Source organism: Abramis brama (assembly GCF_963993115.1).
Source record: "Abramis brama genome assembly, chromosome: 4".
In the NCBI taxonomy this organism is placed as follows: domain Eukaryota; kingdom Metazoa; phylum Chordata; class Actinopteri; order Cypriniformes; family Leuciscidae; genus Abramis; species Abramis brama.
This window is the reverse complement of record NC_139966.1, coordinates 56,496,770-56,510,108: the sequence shown is the minus strand read 5'-3', so window position 1 is coordinate 56,510,108 and position 13,339 is coordinate 56,496,770.

Here is a 13,339-nt window from a genome sequence, read left to right as displayed (position 1 = left end):
AAAGGCCCCCTGTGGTGAAAATCAAGCTTTTAATGTTGTTTATACAGTGAGGAAAATAAGTATTTGAACACCCTGCTATTTTGCAAGTTCTCCCACTTAGAAATCATGGAGGGGTCTGAAATTGTCATCGTAGGTGCATGTCCACTGTGAGAGACATAATCTAAATAAAAAAATCCAGAAATCACAATGTATGATTTTTTAGCTATTTATTTGTATGATACAGCTGCAAATAAGTATTTGAACACCTGAGAAAATCAATGTTAATATTTGGTACAGTAGCCTTTGTTTGCAATTACAGAGGTCAAACGTTTCCTGTAGTTCACCAGGTTTGCACACACTGCAGGAGGGATTTTGGCCCACTCCTCCACACAGATCTTCTCTAGATCAGTCAGGTTTCTGGGCTGTCGCTGAGAAACACGGAGTTTGAGCTCCCTCCAAAGATTCTCTATTGGGTTTAGGTCTGGAGACTGGCTAGGCCACACCAGAACCTTGATATGCTTCTTACAGAGCCACTCCTTGGTTATCCTGGCTGTGTGCTTCGGGTCATTGTCATGTTGGAAGACCCAGCCTCGACCTATCTTCAATGCTCTAACTGAAGGAAGGAGGTTGTTCCCCAAAATCTCGCAATACATGGCCCTGGTCATCCTCTCCTTAATACAGTGCAGTCGCCCTGTCCCATGTGCAGAAAAACACCCCCAAAGCATGATGCTACCACCCCCATGCTTCACAGTAGGGATGGTGTTCTTGGGATGGTACTCATCATTCTTCTTCCTCCAAACACGTTTAGTGGAATTATGACCAAAAAGTTCTATTTTGGTCTCATCTGACCACATGGCTTTCTCCCATGACTCTGGATCATCCAAATGGTCATTGGCAAACTTAAAACGGGCCTTGACATGTGCTGGTTTAAGCAGGGGAACCTTCCGTGCCATGCATGATTTCAAACCATGACGTCTTAGTGTATTACCAACAGTAACCTTGGAAACGGTGGTCCCAGCTCTTTTCAGGTCATTGACCAGCTCCTCCCGTGTAGTTCTGGGCTGATTTCTCACCTTTCTTAGGATCATTGAGACCCCACGAGGTGAGATCCTGCATGGAGCCCCAGTCCGAGGGAGATTGACAGTCATGTTTAGCTTCTTCCATTTTCTAATGATTGCTCCAACAGTGGACCTTTTTTCACCAAGCTGCTTGGCAATTTCCCCGTAGCCCTTTCCAGCCTTGTGGAGGTGTACAATTTTGTCTCTAGTGTCTTTGGACAGCTCTTTGGTCTTGGCCATGTTAGTAGTTGGATTCTTACTGATTGTATGGGGTGGACAGGTGTCTTTATGCAGCTAACGACCTCAAACAGGTGCATCTAATTTAGAATAATAAATGGAGTGGAGGTGGACATTTTAAAGGCAGACTAACAGGTCTTTGAGGGTCAGAATTCTAGCTGATAGACAGGTGTTCAAATACTTATTTGCAGCTGTATCATACAAATAAATAGTTAAAAAATCATATATTGTGATTTCTGGATTTTTTTTTTTAGATTGTCTCTCACAGTAGACATGCACCTACGATGACAATTTCAGACCCCTCCATGATTTCAAAGTGGGAGAACTTGCAAAATAGCAGGGTGTTCAAATACTTATTTTCCTCACTGTACGTCTATGTGGTGTTTTTAATATGCAAACCATGTGCAAATTCATAAGTCAAAACCATTGCTGAGTATTTTCTCCTTAAAACTGCAGTGAACCAAAGACAGTCTCAAAAACACGCTTTGAAATCGCTGGTGTTTCTGACGTCACAAACTACCTTGTAACCAATCAGATCAACGTGATCATCAACCAGTGGATCTCTGAGCTGAGTGAGTGAGTGGAGGCGGGGCTCATTTGCATATTCATAGAACCGCGTATACTAAATGAGGCAAGGGTGTCGAGTTACATTCAAGCTATTTTATGGCATGAAGAAATATTTTTCAAAGGAAAAAACTATTAAATGTCATTGGGAGGATCAAAGATTAGTTTTAAGGAATGCAATGATTGACAACAGGGTGACTTTAAGCTGTTACTTTGACATGTTTTAAGGGAACGAGGGACAAACCTGTCAGTCTGGGAGATTTATGTCGCAGGTAGACACACCTTAATGAAGCCTCCAGGACTTCTGACTACCGTTTTACAAGCCCAGTCAAACTCATGTCACAAACTCACACTCATAAACCTGCTTAACCTTTATTCTGTGTGTAGATTAGGGCCTTAACCAAGAACTAAGCTTTACACAACCGATCACACAAAGGAATCAGAGATCTTTGATTGTATAACTATTTTGTTTTTCATGGTACTTTCAAGTTTTTTGATTATACGATCATGATAATTTTATGAAGTACATGTAAATACCATGGTGTTTGATTGTGGTAATCATTCAGTACCATGTTACAAATTAGTATGCATGGTATTTCTATCCGAAGCCTAATTCTACAGTACTTTTTTATACTACTGTTACAGTGTTTGTTTACCCCTCCCTGTGTTTCAGTAGTGTGGTGAGGTAATGACAGATTTTGTCATAATCATAATGTTTCTCAGATGACACATCGATCAGCGTCTCATTGATGTCTGTCACAGCATGTTCTCGCACCCGCACCCAAACCCTGCAGTCTTCATAGTGTGTGTGATTGATGCTGGACGCGCTAATTCATGCATGTCTCACTGTACAGCAGACAGACAATCCTTTCTTTAAAATTGATGAGACAAGAAGTGGTTGTCTTTGCAGCTCAGTGAAGTTCAAGTCAAGGTACGTAGTGCAAAGTTGACGCAATATTTGTGTAAATACGTCGATAGATGCACAAAAAGAAACAACAAAAGCACCATCAAATTATAATCAGTTGTCCCACATTGTTTCTCATTTCGGATGCGAGTCACACCTCGCACAACACAGTTATGATTTCCATATACAACGCTGCTTCAAAAGATTGCCGGCCTTTAATCTGTGAAGGTAAACAAACCGTGTCAGTCAAGTAAATTCATGCAGCTGATTTCCATAATTCGCTGGCTTTGGTTTGCTTTAAGGAGAGGAGGAGTCCATTTCTATACAAATTTGTATTGGAGCATCAACTTATTACTGTCTTCCTCATTTGTGTGTATGTATTGACGGGTAATTGCTACGAGGTGCTTGTATTTACAGTCAAACAAGTTATTATGGTTTGCGACAGGACAAATAAAAGATATTGAAACGGGAAGCCACTTGGCCAACAAAAGAGACTGGAATTTCAATAAGTTTTGAATTTTATTACTGTGCATTGTGGGAAAGGACATATAAGTTAGCTTTCGCATTTACAGATTTGATGTGTTACACCTTGGCTGCTATTAGACTTCTATTACACACTAAAAGTATTTACTTCACTGATGGGAAAGTATTATTTAAAGTCCCCCTGCAGTCAATCACAGTTTATATCTCACCTTTGATCACCAAAATTACATATTTAAAAGTTTTTTCCTTCTTTGTGCCTTAAAATAGAATGTAACTCGACACCCTTGCCTCATTTAGTATATGTGGTTCTATGAATATGCAAATGAGCCCCGCCTCCACTCACTCACTCACTCACTCGCTCAGCTCAGAGATCCACTGGTTGACGATCACACGTTGATCTGATTAGTTACAGGTAGTCTGTGACGTCAGAAACACCAGCGATTTCAAAGCGTGTTTTTGAGACTGTCTTTGGTTCACTGCAGTTTTAAGGAGAAAATACTCAGCAATGGTGTCGACTTATGAATTTGCACATGGTCTGCATATTAAAAACACCACAAAGGCCTATAAACAACATTAAAAGCTTGATTTTCTCCACAGTGGGACTTTAAGATAGCATTGCCGTACTAAAATTGCATATGCTGCTTATTCGCATAATGTTTGATTGGAAAGACCACAGTCTTCGGCCATGTTTGGAATATCATACTACTCGTACTATACTAACGCTGCGTCCGATATCACCTACTGTCTGAGTAGGTACTACATTTGTATTTTAATTTACCCTCTTAACCGTTAAAAAAGTATGGGATAGTAAAGTGTCCATTGAATGCGCACTTCAGAATCTCGCCGGAAGTAGTAGGTGGACTTTTCATCCACTGTTTTTCAAATACTGTTTTCGACATACTACTCTTTTGCCGTACTGTTTTTCGCATACTATAGGGAAGTATTCAATTTCAGATGCAGCGTATTTCTGAAGTATTCAGTATGTGCATTGTGCACAGTATGCATGAAATACCCTGATTGCATACTACATTAAACATGCTAACTAGGATGCACGGTGGAATAACAGTATCCCATAATGCAATGTGCTCAACTTGACCTTCCACTTCTTATGTGACCAATTAACTGGAAGTAATATAAACCACGATTTTTAACATCAGCTGAATTTGGACTAGCATACTACTCATACTATTTCTGTAAGATGAAAGTAGTATGCTTTTACAAAGTTATTTCTGTTAATCATAACGCTTACAGAAATGTAGCATACTACAGTTTGAAATGTTTATCTTGCTAAATGCATTCTGCTTTAAGTCAAGTCAAGTCAAGTTTGTTTATATAGCGCTTTTCACAATACAGATTGTATCAAAGCAGCTTCACAGTATTAAATTAAAATAATACATCAATGCTTGTTTCTAGTGGAAAATGTCCACGTTTGGTAATGCTGATCAATAGTATTGTTGATTGATTAATTAAATTAAATATTAAATATCCCAAATATCCCCAACTGAGCAAGCCAAAGGCAACAGTGGCAAGGAACCGAAAAACTCCATCAGGTTTTTACATACCTGTAGTAGAAAGCATAAACTTTGCATTAAGCATTAGCCTAGTATTCAATTCCCTACACATATGCTGAATTCAGAACTGCATACTAGCATACTACTCTTACTACTTTTACCATGTATTTCTATGGCAGGAATAGTAAGAGTAGCGTGCTAGTATGCAATTCCGAATTCAACAATATTCTCCAACAACTTCTCCAGTTTTCTAGCACAAGAGATTATGGGCAATATTACCCTAAAATGCATGCATAAATGCACTTATATTTAAAAAACAACAACATATATAATCATAATACTTGCATACTAAGAATGCACACACGGGTTTAGTGTGTGGAATTAGAACACAACTATATATATAAATGTTGGTTAAGTTGTGTTCTAATTCCACACACTAAGCCCGTGTGTGCATTCTTAGTATGCAAATTGTGATGATGCCCTTGTGTTCTTAACGTGCCATCAAAATCAATCAGGCTTGTCTGAACATCTGGCGAAAAAGCAGTTCTATTGGCCAACAGGCTGCCCTGATGGCCAAAGTGAACTGTTGATAATGCGCTGTGTAATTGTGTGTCCTAATGGCATTTCTAGTTGCAGTATTTATGGCACCTAAATAACCCGCTGGTCGCACATAATGATGCTTTTATTTGTTGCCCAGGCTTGTGCCAAAGTTGCGGTCTTCCACAATGCACCCGGGAAACCAATTATGAGCGCCAATTCACTCCAGCAGCGTGACGGGACACACAGATATGTGCAAACATGCAAACTTTGCCAAGTTTGTCTGTCGCCTGTTTACACTGCACATCACAGGTCGAGAGTGTGTGCTTATCCTACAACAGCCCTGCTTCACACAGCTGTTTACAGTGCGGTTGGCAAACACCAACCACACTTTTTTTTTTTTTTTGCACTAAAAAATATTTAAGGTTAAATTTAAGATTTATGTATTTGTATTGCATATTAAATTATCATCTATGTGGACTGCAAAATTTTAACATAAACTTAATGGGATGCATATTTGTCTGTCATACACAAATGAAACGGTAAGATTTCTGCACTCAGAAAAATCTACATTTTTCCCCCAGAAAATGAATTCTGTCATTAATTACTCACCCTCATGTCGTTTCCAAACCCGTACGACTTTCGTTCATCTTCTGAACACAAATGAAAATATTTTTGATGAAACCTGAGTGATTTCTGTCCCTCTATTACTTTGACGCTTCAAAAAGTTCATAAAGAGATCGTAAAACTAATCCATATGATGACAAGTCTTTCATTCTACTAACCCTTTAACTGTTTGCATCCATTTGATTTAATTTAAATAATCATATTTTCATAATGCATTTATTCAAATCGCTTCAAATCTGTATAGATCTGTTCATGTGTGAAAACAATTAAATATATCCATTTAATAATTATGAACATGGTTCATAAAAACATGGCTAGCTGTGGAACGAGTAATATTGAATTAATTAAAATGTATGAGAGTGAAAGAAATTGGATTTGTTGATGATCAATATAAACCTGCTTATTGTGTTATTTAATGCATGTATGACTAACAAATATGCATCACATTAAGTTGTTAGTTTCTTTATGTTAAAATGGTTTAATGGAAATTTAATATGCAATTCAAATAAGTAAATATTAATTTAGGCCTAAATATTTTTGGTGGTGTGATGTAAAAAAGTAGCATGTTCTCATATTGAAACTAGCAGATTGTCATATCTCATATTGAAAATGTATCTATATTCACAGACTTAAGACTTTAAGTCAACGTTAAATCAAAGCTGACCTCGTTTATTTTCTTAATGTAGATTTCTGGTCATGTCCAGGTCAAGAAGCCTCTTTAAAAGTGCATGAAGTTGGCATTTCAGGAGGGTTGCATGCTTCACAATACACCGCAAACTCAAATTCAGGCTCCGTTCTGGTACGTAACAGCCATTTTTCATCATCCAATCAATTCCTGATGGATAAAAGTTTCATTTGGAAATATTTCACAATAAAGTAGCGTAATGGATGGATTGCAATTTCAGCTTCATGTCAAATTTAAAAAACATTTAGTTTAATGCATCACTTCCACTCGAAACGGCTTCGCAGCAAAGCTTTCTAACGTCTTCCATCCCAATACCATTCGTCATCCTCTTAAATAAGATGGTAGCGTTTGGGTTTAATGCAGCCTGTCAGATGTTGCGAGCACAATGCATGTCATTCGTAATGGGAAGTGACAGGAGGTGTTTGTCTCTCAAGAGATCATGGCTTTTGATGCTGTTGTTTTTCGCTCATCTGAAGGATGATTCTCTGCCTTTCGAGGTCTGATATCGGGAAAAACACATCCACCATCACAGGGGTCCCAGACCAATTTGCAACCCTTTTTTTTTTGCGTAGAGTGATGTATTTATGTATGAAAAACCGATATGCAATAAAAAAAAATAAAAAAAAGCATGATTATGAATTGGGAATTAATTGGATTGTAAAGAGAATTTTGAAAAATAAGTGTGATAAAAAGCTTCAGTTTCAGAGGCAGAGCAAGTAATAACACTTTGATGACAGATTGCGAGCATTTTTTCCTTTACAGTAATGTGCACTGATAAATCATGTGACCAGGACAGTTTTCATTTCAACGTGAAAAACGTTATTTCCTGGAGATCCGTCATTAATTTACTTGAAGAGGCCATATTATGCCCTTATGCAAAGTCTTTATTTTGTTTTTGTGCTCTACTAGAACAGGTTTTCATGCTGGAATGTTCAAAAAACAAATTTTTCTCATATTCTCCATTGCTGCAGTTCCTCTCTTCCCAGTCTGTCAGTAGCCGCGTTTCCATTACCCTTCAAATAGCAAATAGAATTGAAAATACGCCCAACGGAAACACGTCAATTTCGCAAAAACTCCCATTTATCGCAAAAAAGTTTTTACGCTCGCTTGAGGTGGTTTATCAGGCAATTCGAAAAAGAAATATTTCGTAAAACTGCAATGGAAACAGTTTTCGCGCATTTACAGGTCACCTGACGTAGATGACGCGGTGTGATTGGACAGAATACGAGACTGAGATCTTTATTAAACTCATAAAAGACAAAAGAATTACAGGAATACTGGATTCTAAACCTCAAAGAAATGCCACAATCAAGAGCTCGAAGCAGATATGAGGGAGAAACACCCAGACACATCAACCGTTCCAAGTATAAGGGTCTTTCCTTGCCATTAATGATTGGATAACACACATACGTCTACTTCCATTATTAATAATGGCCAGTGCAGTGGCTGGGATATACGTAAACCTACCAACATCGTCACCATGAATGACTTATCGCAGAAAAAAATGACGTTTTAGACGCATAGCATCGGTTAATGGAAACGCCGTCATTTCGCAATAGTTTTTTGTCGACATTTAGAAAAAATCGCAAAAGTTTTGCACAAATCTGTAATGGAAACGCACCTAGTAACGCTCTGTTTAGTTCCTGTCTCTATGAAGCCCCTCCTTCTGAAAATCACACTGTGCTCTGATTGGTCGGCTGGATCAGTGTGTTGTGATTGGTCGAGCGCTTCGAGTGTGTTTGGGAAATTCTGCATATTAATTATTTAAATGAGGAATATTATGACGTGTTCGTTCCCGGAAGAAACTCAAGACTACAATGGAGGCGTTTCAGAAACACTGACACTGATATAGAGAATAACTCTCTTTTTCATGCTCAAACAGCAGCATTACACACTAAAGAGAGTTGAACATGTCTCTTTAAAACTGGTTAGCATATCCATTGGTCGTAAACATTTACTCGTTTGTCCCACACAGACGTGATTCATCAGTATTCCGGCATACAACAAAATCCTTTCAGGAAACAAGCCATCATCTCACAAACTAATTAAATTGAGGGAAGACTAATGGAATCGCGCACCCATTATGACCCTCATGTAAATGGAAAAATGAAATGCCTCAAACTAGTGGCCGGCATTGCTTGCATGAAACTCCCTTTTCTGAGTATTTCTGTTTCATAAGCCAATTTCCCCTTTGACTAAAGTCTCTACCAAGGTCCGTATGACTCATTATGGTGTCATTTATTATTAGTGGCGCTATTGATATTGACTTAATGTATTCATAGTTTAATGCTTCTGACGGTTCGAACCAGAGTCAAATGCCTTAATTTAGCGTCCACTAAGGTGAAATGACACTTTCTTATTGCCTGACATTCTCCTGTAGCTCAGATGTGCTATGCAATTCCCAAGAAATCCTTTCGTGCCCTAAGTTGTCTCAAAGTTGAACAACTCTATTTAAACCCCAGCCTATCCAATGGGCCTTGTCACGGGGAATTGATTGTGTGATGAAAGAGACAAGCCTTCACTGGCTGAGCAGGGGTTTTTTCTCCTGTAAACGCACCATCCATCTCTTTGTTTCTGTAAGCTGACCTTCTTCCACCTGTGGTTTGGTTTTTCCCGATCAGTTTTTTCCCCCTATCTTGTGAAATATTTGTGTCTGATCAGACCAGAACTGTTGCAGCATGAGAGAACTTGCCTGGATAAAGACATAAATCCTCTTCATTTCCATGAGAGTTGCTCATTGGGTGCAGTTTAGGAGGTCAAATAACTGTAGAGGAGCACAGCTTGTAACCGCTCACCGTTTTGATTAGGTCACACTCATTTTCTTAATCTCCATTGCCATTTGCTGGCCACCATTGCACATTATACTGTAGGAAAGAGAACATTACGATCTGGAGAGTAATTTAGACTTAATTTGGCACAATTAAACACCCTTTTTGCTGGTTTCTGTCCTGAATCTTCAAGCTCACACACATACACATACACACACACACACACACACACACACACACACACACACACACACACACACACACACACACACACACACACACACAGATAGTTCACCCCAAAAATGAAAAAGCTGTCATTATGTTGAAGGTGAATGGAAGCGTGTGCTGCCTTGCTCCCAAAATGATGAAAAAGCATCATTAAAGCACCATTAAAGTTTCATAAAAGCCGTACGATGGCGATCTGTGACGTCAAACCTGGTGTGGTGCATCTTTGCATGGCATATTTGAATATGAATGAAGTCAAATGAGGTTTGAGATCTGGAGACTGACACAAACATACTGTCCTGATCAAACCAGGGTTAATGCAGGATAATTGGGACATTTCTTTCCCACTCGTCTCTATGGCAAAAATTGCCCCCAATTTACCAGTATTAAAAATTGTATGCATCATAGACTCATTTCTGATGCAGATCTGTTGTCAGACAGTAGACACTAAAACAATGCATGTAGGGCGAAATGTAATGCATGCATCTTGCACGCATAAGTCAATCCCAGAATGCATTGCCATAAAGTAAATGGGAGGCGGATGAGTGGAGTAAAATATCATACATGTTTTATTCAGTACTGGAAAGTAAGTATCAGTAGAAAATAGTTCCATCTAATGGATAAACGCACAATTTATTTGCAATATTTGCGTGTAATGTGTGTTAAGAATATCAAATTGTTATCTAAGAAATATTCTTGCATGACATATATATATTTATATATATATGGGATTTAAAATAGAGCTGACATCTCAATTCACTGTGGAAAAACTGTCTAGAGTGTTTATCTGTTCATATAACCATTTACAGTTATTTACAACCACAAGACATTGGCATTCATCAGCAGCCGTTTAAATGGTTTTTATGCTGCAGACTGGCGATAAACCAGCATTATTCCCTGCAGAAAACACTATCTTCAGTCTGGCCAGACGTTCAGCATCAGCTCACTTTCATGCAGATGTTTAAAACACATCTGCAGCGGGGTAAAAAGACACAGTCGTTCATTTAACATTTCTTTTGGAAAGGCTAAGAAAATCTTCTTAATTTGCCCCTAAATTGAGACATTTTTCATTTGAATGTGGTGATTTTACATTTTATGCATTTAATCATAACTTGGGTTTGTAGATTTTATTTTTGCAGAAAATGAAACTAGCGTTTGCTCCATTCGTGACTTAGCACACATTTAAAGATCCATCTGTAAATCGAAGGATGTCCCGCTCTCTCCTTCATTTGGAGGATCTGTGCTGAAGACATTAGACTGTAAATGGAGAGATTCTGGTTACAATGTAATTTAAATTCATGCTATTAACTGGAGTTTTGCCGGTGTCCTTTTAATCAAGGCTTTTTCCGTTCTCTGTTCAGCCTCTCTTTGATCCGTGTGGTGTAACAACATCTTGTTATTCATGTACTGTGCACAGAACCAGCCACAACCTGAGTGAGACTGAGGGCCCTATTATAACGATCTAAGCGCATGGTCTAAAGCGCACGGTGTAAGTTCACTTAGGGCGTGTCCGAATCCACTTTTGCTAGTTTAATGATGGGAAAAATGGTCGGTGCTCCCGGCGCATGGTCTAAAAACGTTGTCCCTATTCTCATAATGGGTAATGGGTGTGTTTTGGGATTTACGTGCATTAAACCAATCAGAGTCTCATCTCCCATTCCCTTTAAATGCCAGTTGCGCTCGCGCCATGGCGTATTCGCTATTTACATGACGGAATTTGATAGTGGAAAGACCGAACGTGTCTCCAGAGCGCAAACGGATCTGCTCGTGCGCGAGGTAAAAGTGCGCAAGCAGACCATCTACAGGACAAGCCGGATTCACCATATCTTTATGAACACAATAATAATCTTTTACATTGTAATCCTTTTATTTTAAATATTTGGCATGTTTGTGTGCTGCTGTGCGTCCCTGTGTGTTTAATAAGCAGAATGTACACGCGTTGTGGACGAATAGGCGCACATTACTAAAGTGCTCTTTAAATAACAAAAAAAATATTGCGCCATTGACTTTAGACCAGGTTTCAGTTGGACAATGGCTCAGTCTATTTCTGTTGCCTCAAAATAGCAACGTGCCAACAATGCGCCAGAACACACACCTCATTTTCAGACCAGAACGCCCATGGGCGCACAAATGGGTGCAAATGCATTTGCTATTTAAACAACGTGGCGTGAAAATGAAAACTGCGTCGGGCTGAAACTAGCTAAAACACTTGCGTCGCGCTTGGCACTGCATTGCGCCGGGTGTAAGATAGGGCCATGAGTCTGTTCCCTCGAGTCACAGCGGAGACTTTGCGCAGAGAGCATGCGCTTTACATGTATAGAAATTAATGAGATAAGTTGTATCATTCAGTATGACGGTTGTAGATCCACAACTGCCTTTACATAAAGAATCTTGATTCAACTAAAACCTTACTCTTGAATGCACATTCGCTGGATCCACCCAAAAATCCGTCTTTTTGCTTGATCTGAGCTGATTTGAAATGTTGTGTAACCATAATCTTGACAAACAGGTCTTATTCTTCTCCTATTGAAGTACAGAGCTGTCCTTGTGCCTCGGGGCGTTTCCAAGATGGCTGTTGTGTGAACTGACTGATCTTTACAAGGACTTAGATTATAGGTACCCATTAGAAACTGTAGTCCAATCATTTCTGAACTAGACCACATTAACTTTTGAATTCAGTAGTGTTTTTTTTTTTTAACTCAGTGTTTGAATTGATCAAATCCATTGCTAATATTGATTTATGGATTCAAATTATGTCACTTCCTGGAGGATATGGGATTAATATCCTGCCATGATTCAAAACTGAAAATAAAGTTCTGAAAGGTTGAAACTAAGTGTTCGAAAACTCAAAATCTTACAAAAAAAAGTTTTGCAAGATCGAAAAATAAGTTTTGCAAGCTTGCAAAATGTAAAAAAAATAAAAATATCTCTGCAAACATTATGTTGTTTTTGAGATTTCCTTCTTCAGAACTGCAACATTTTTTTACGATGTTGCGCAAACAATTTTTCAGAGTTTCAAATTTGTCAGTGTTCTCCCACTGTATTAGTTTGTTTTCCAGGTTTGAAACCTTGTAAATGGTGATCTGAAAACTGGTGTGCGAATGTGTGAAAAAAAGTTTTGAAACTCTGAAAACAAGAGTTTTGCAGGCTTGCAAAGTGGTAAAAAAAATTAAATCTCTGCAAACATAATATTGTGTTTGAGTTTTCCTTCTTCAGAAGTGCAACACTCTTTTTTTACGGTGTTGTGCAATCATTTTTTCAGAGTTTCGAATTTGTCACTTTTCTCCCAGTGTATAGTTTGTTTTCCAGATTTGAAACCTTGTAAATGGTGATCTGAAAACTGGTGAGCGAATAGGTGAAAAAAAGTTTTGAAACTCTGAAAACTGAGGTTCGAAAGGGCGCAACTTATTACATTACATTACATTTGCACTCCTATTGACTATTTTTTCAGAGCTGAGTTTACAACACCCACTTTGCGGAGATACGCCCACACAGTTGCGAGCTTGCGACTCACGTGATTTGTGGCAGCGTTGTCACGCAGCTCTGCTCTGAAACTCTGAAACTCAGACTGAGCGAAAATGAAGCTTCGCAACTTCGCAACTTAAAAAAAGCCTGGAGGGAGGGCCTTCTGCTATTGGCCAATGCTTTGCTGTCTGCTGACGTACAGTCCAATCACAAGTCGTATTTACTGGAAAGGTGGGATTGACCGCCTGCTACGCCAATGACGAAAGCGCACAGGATACGCTAACAGGATGCACGGC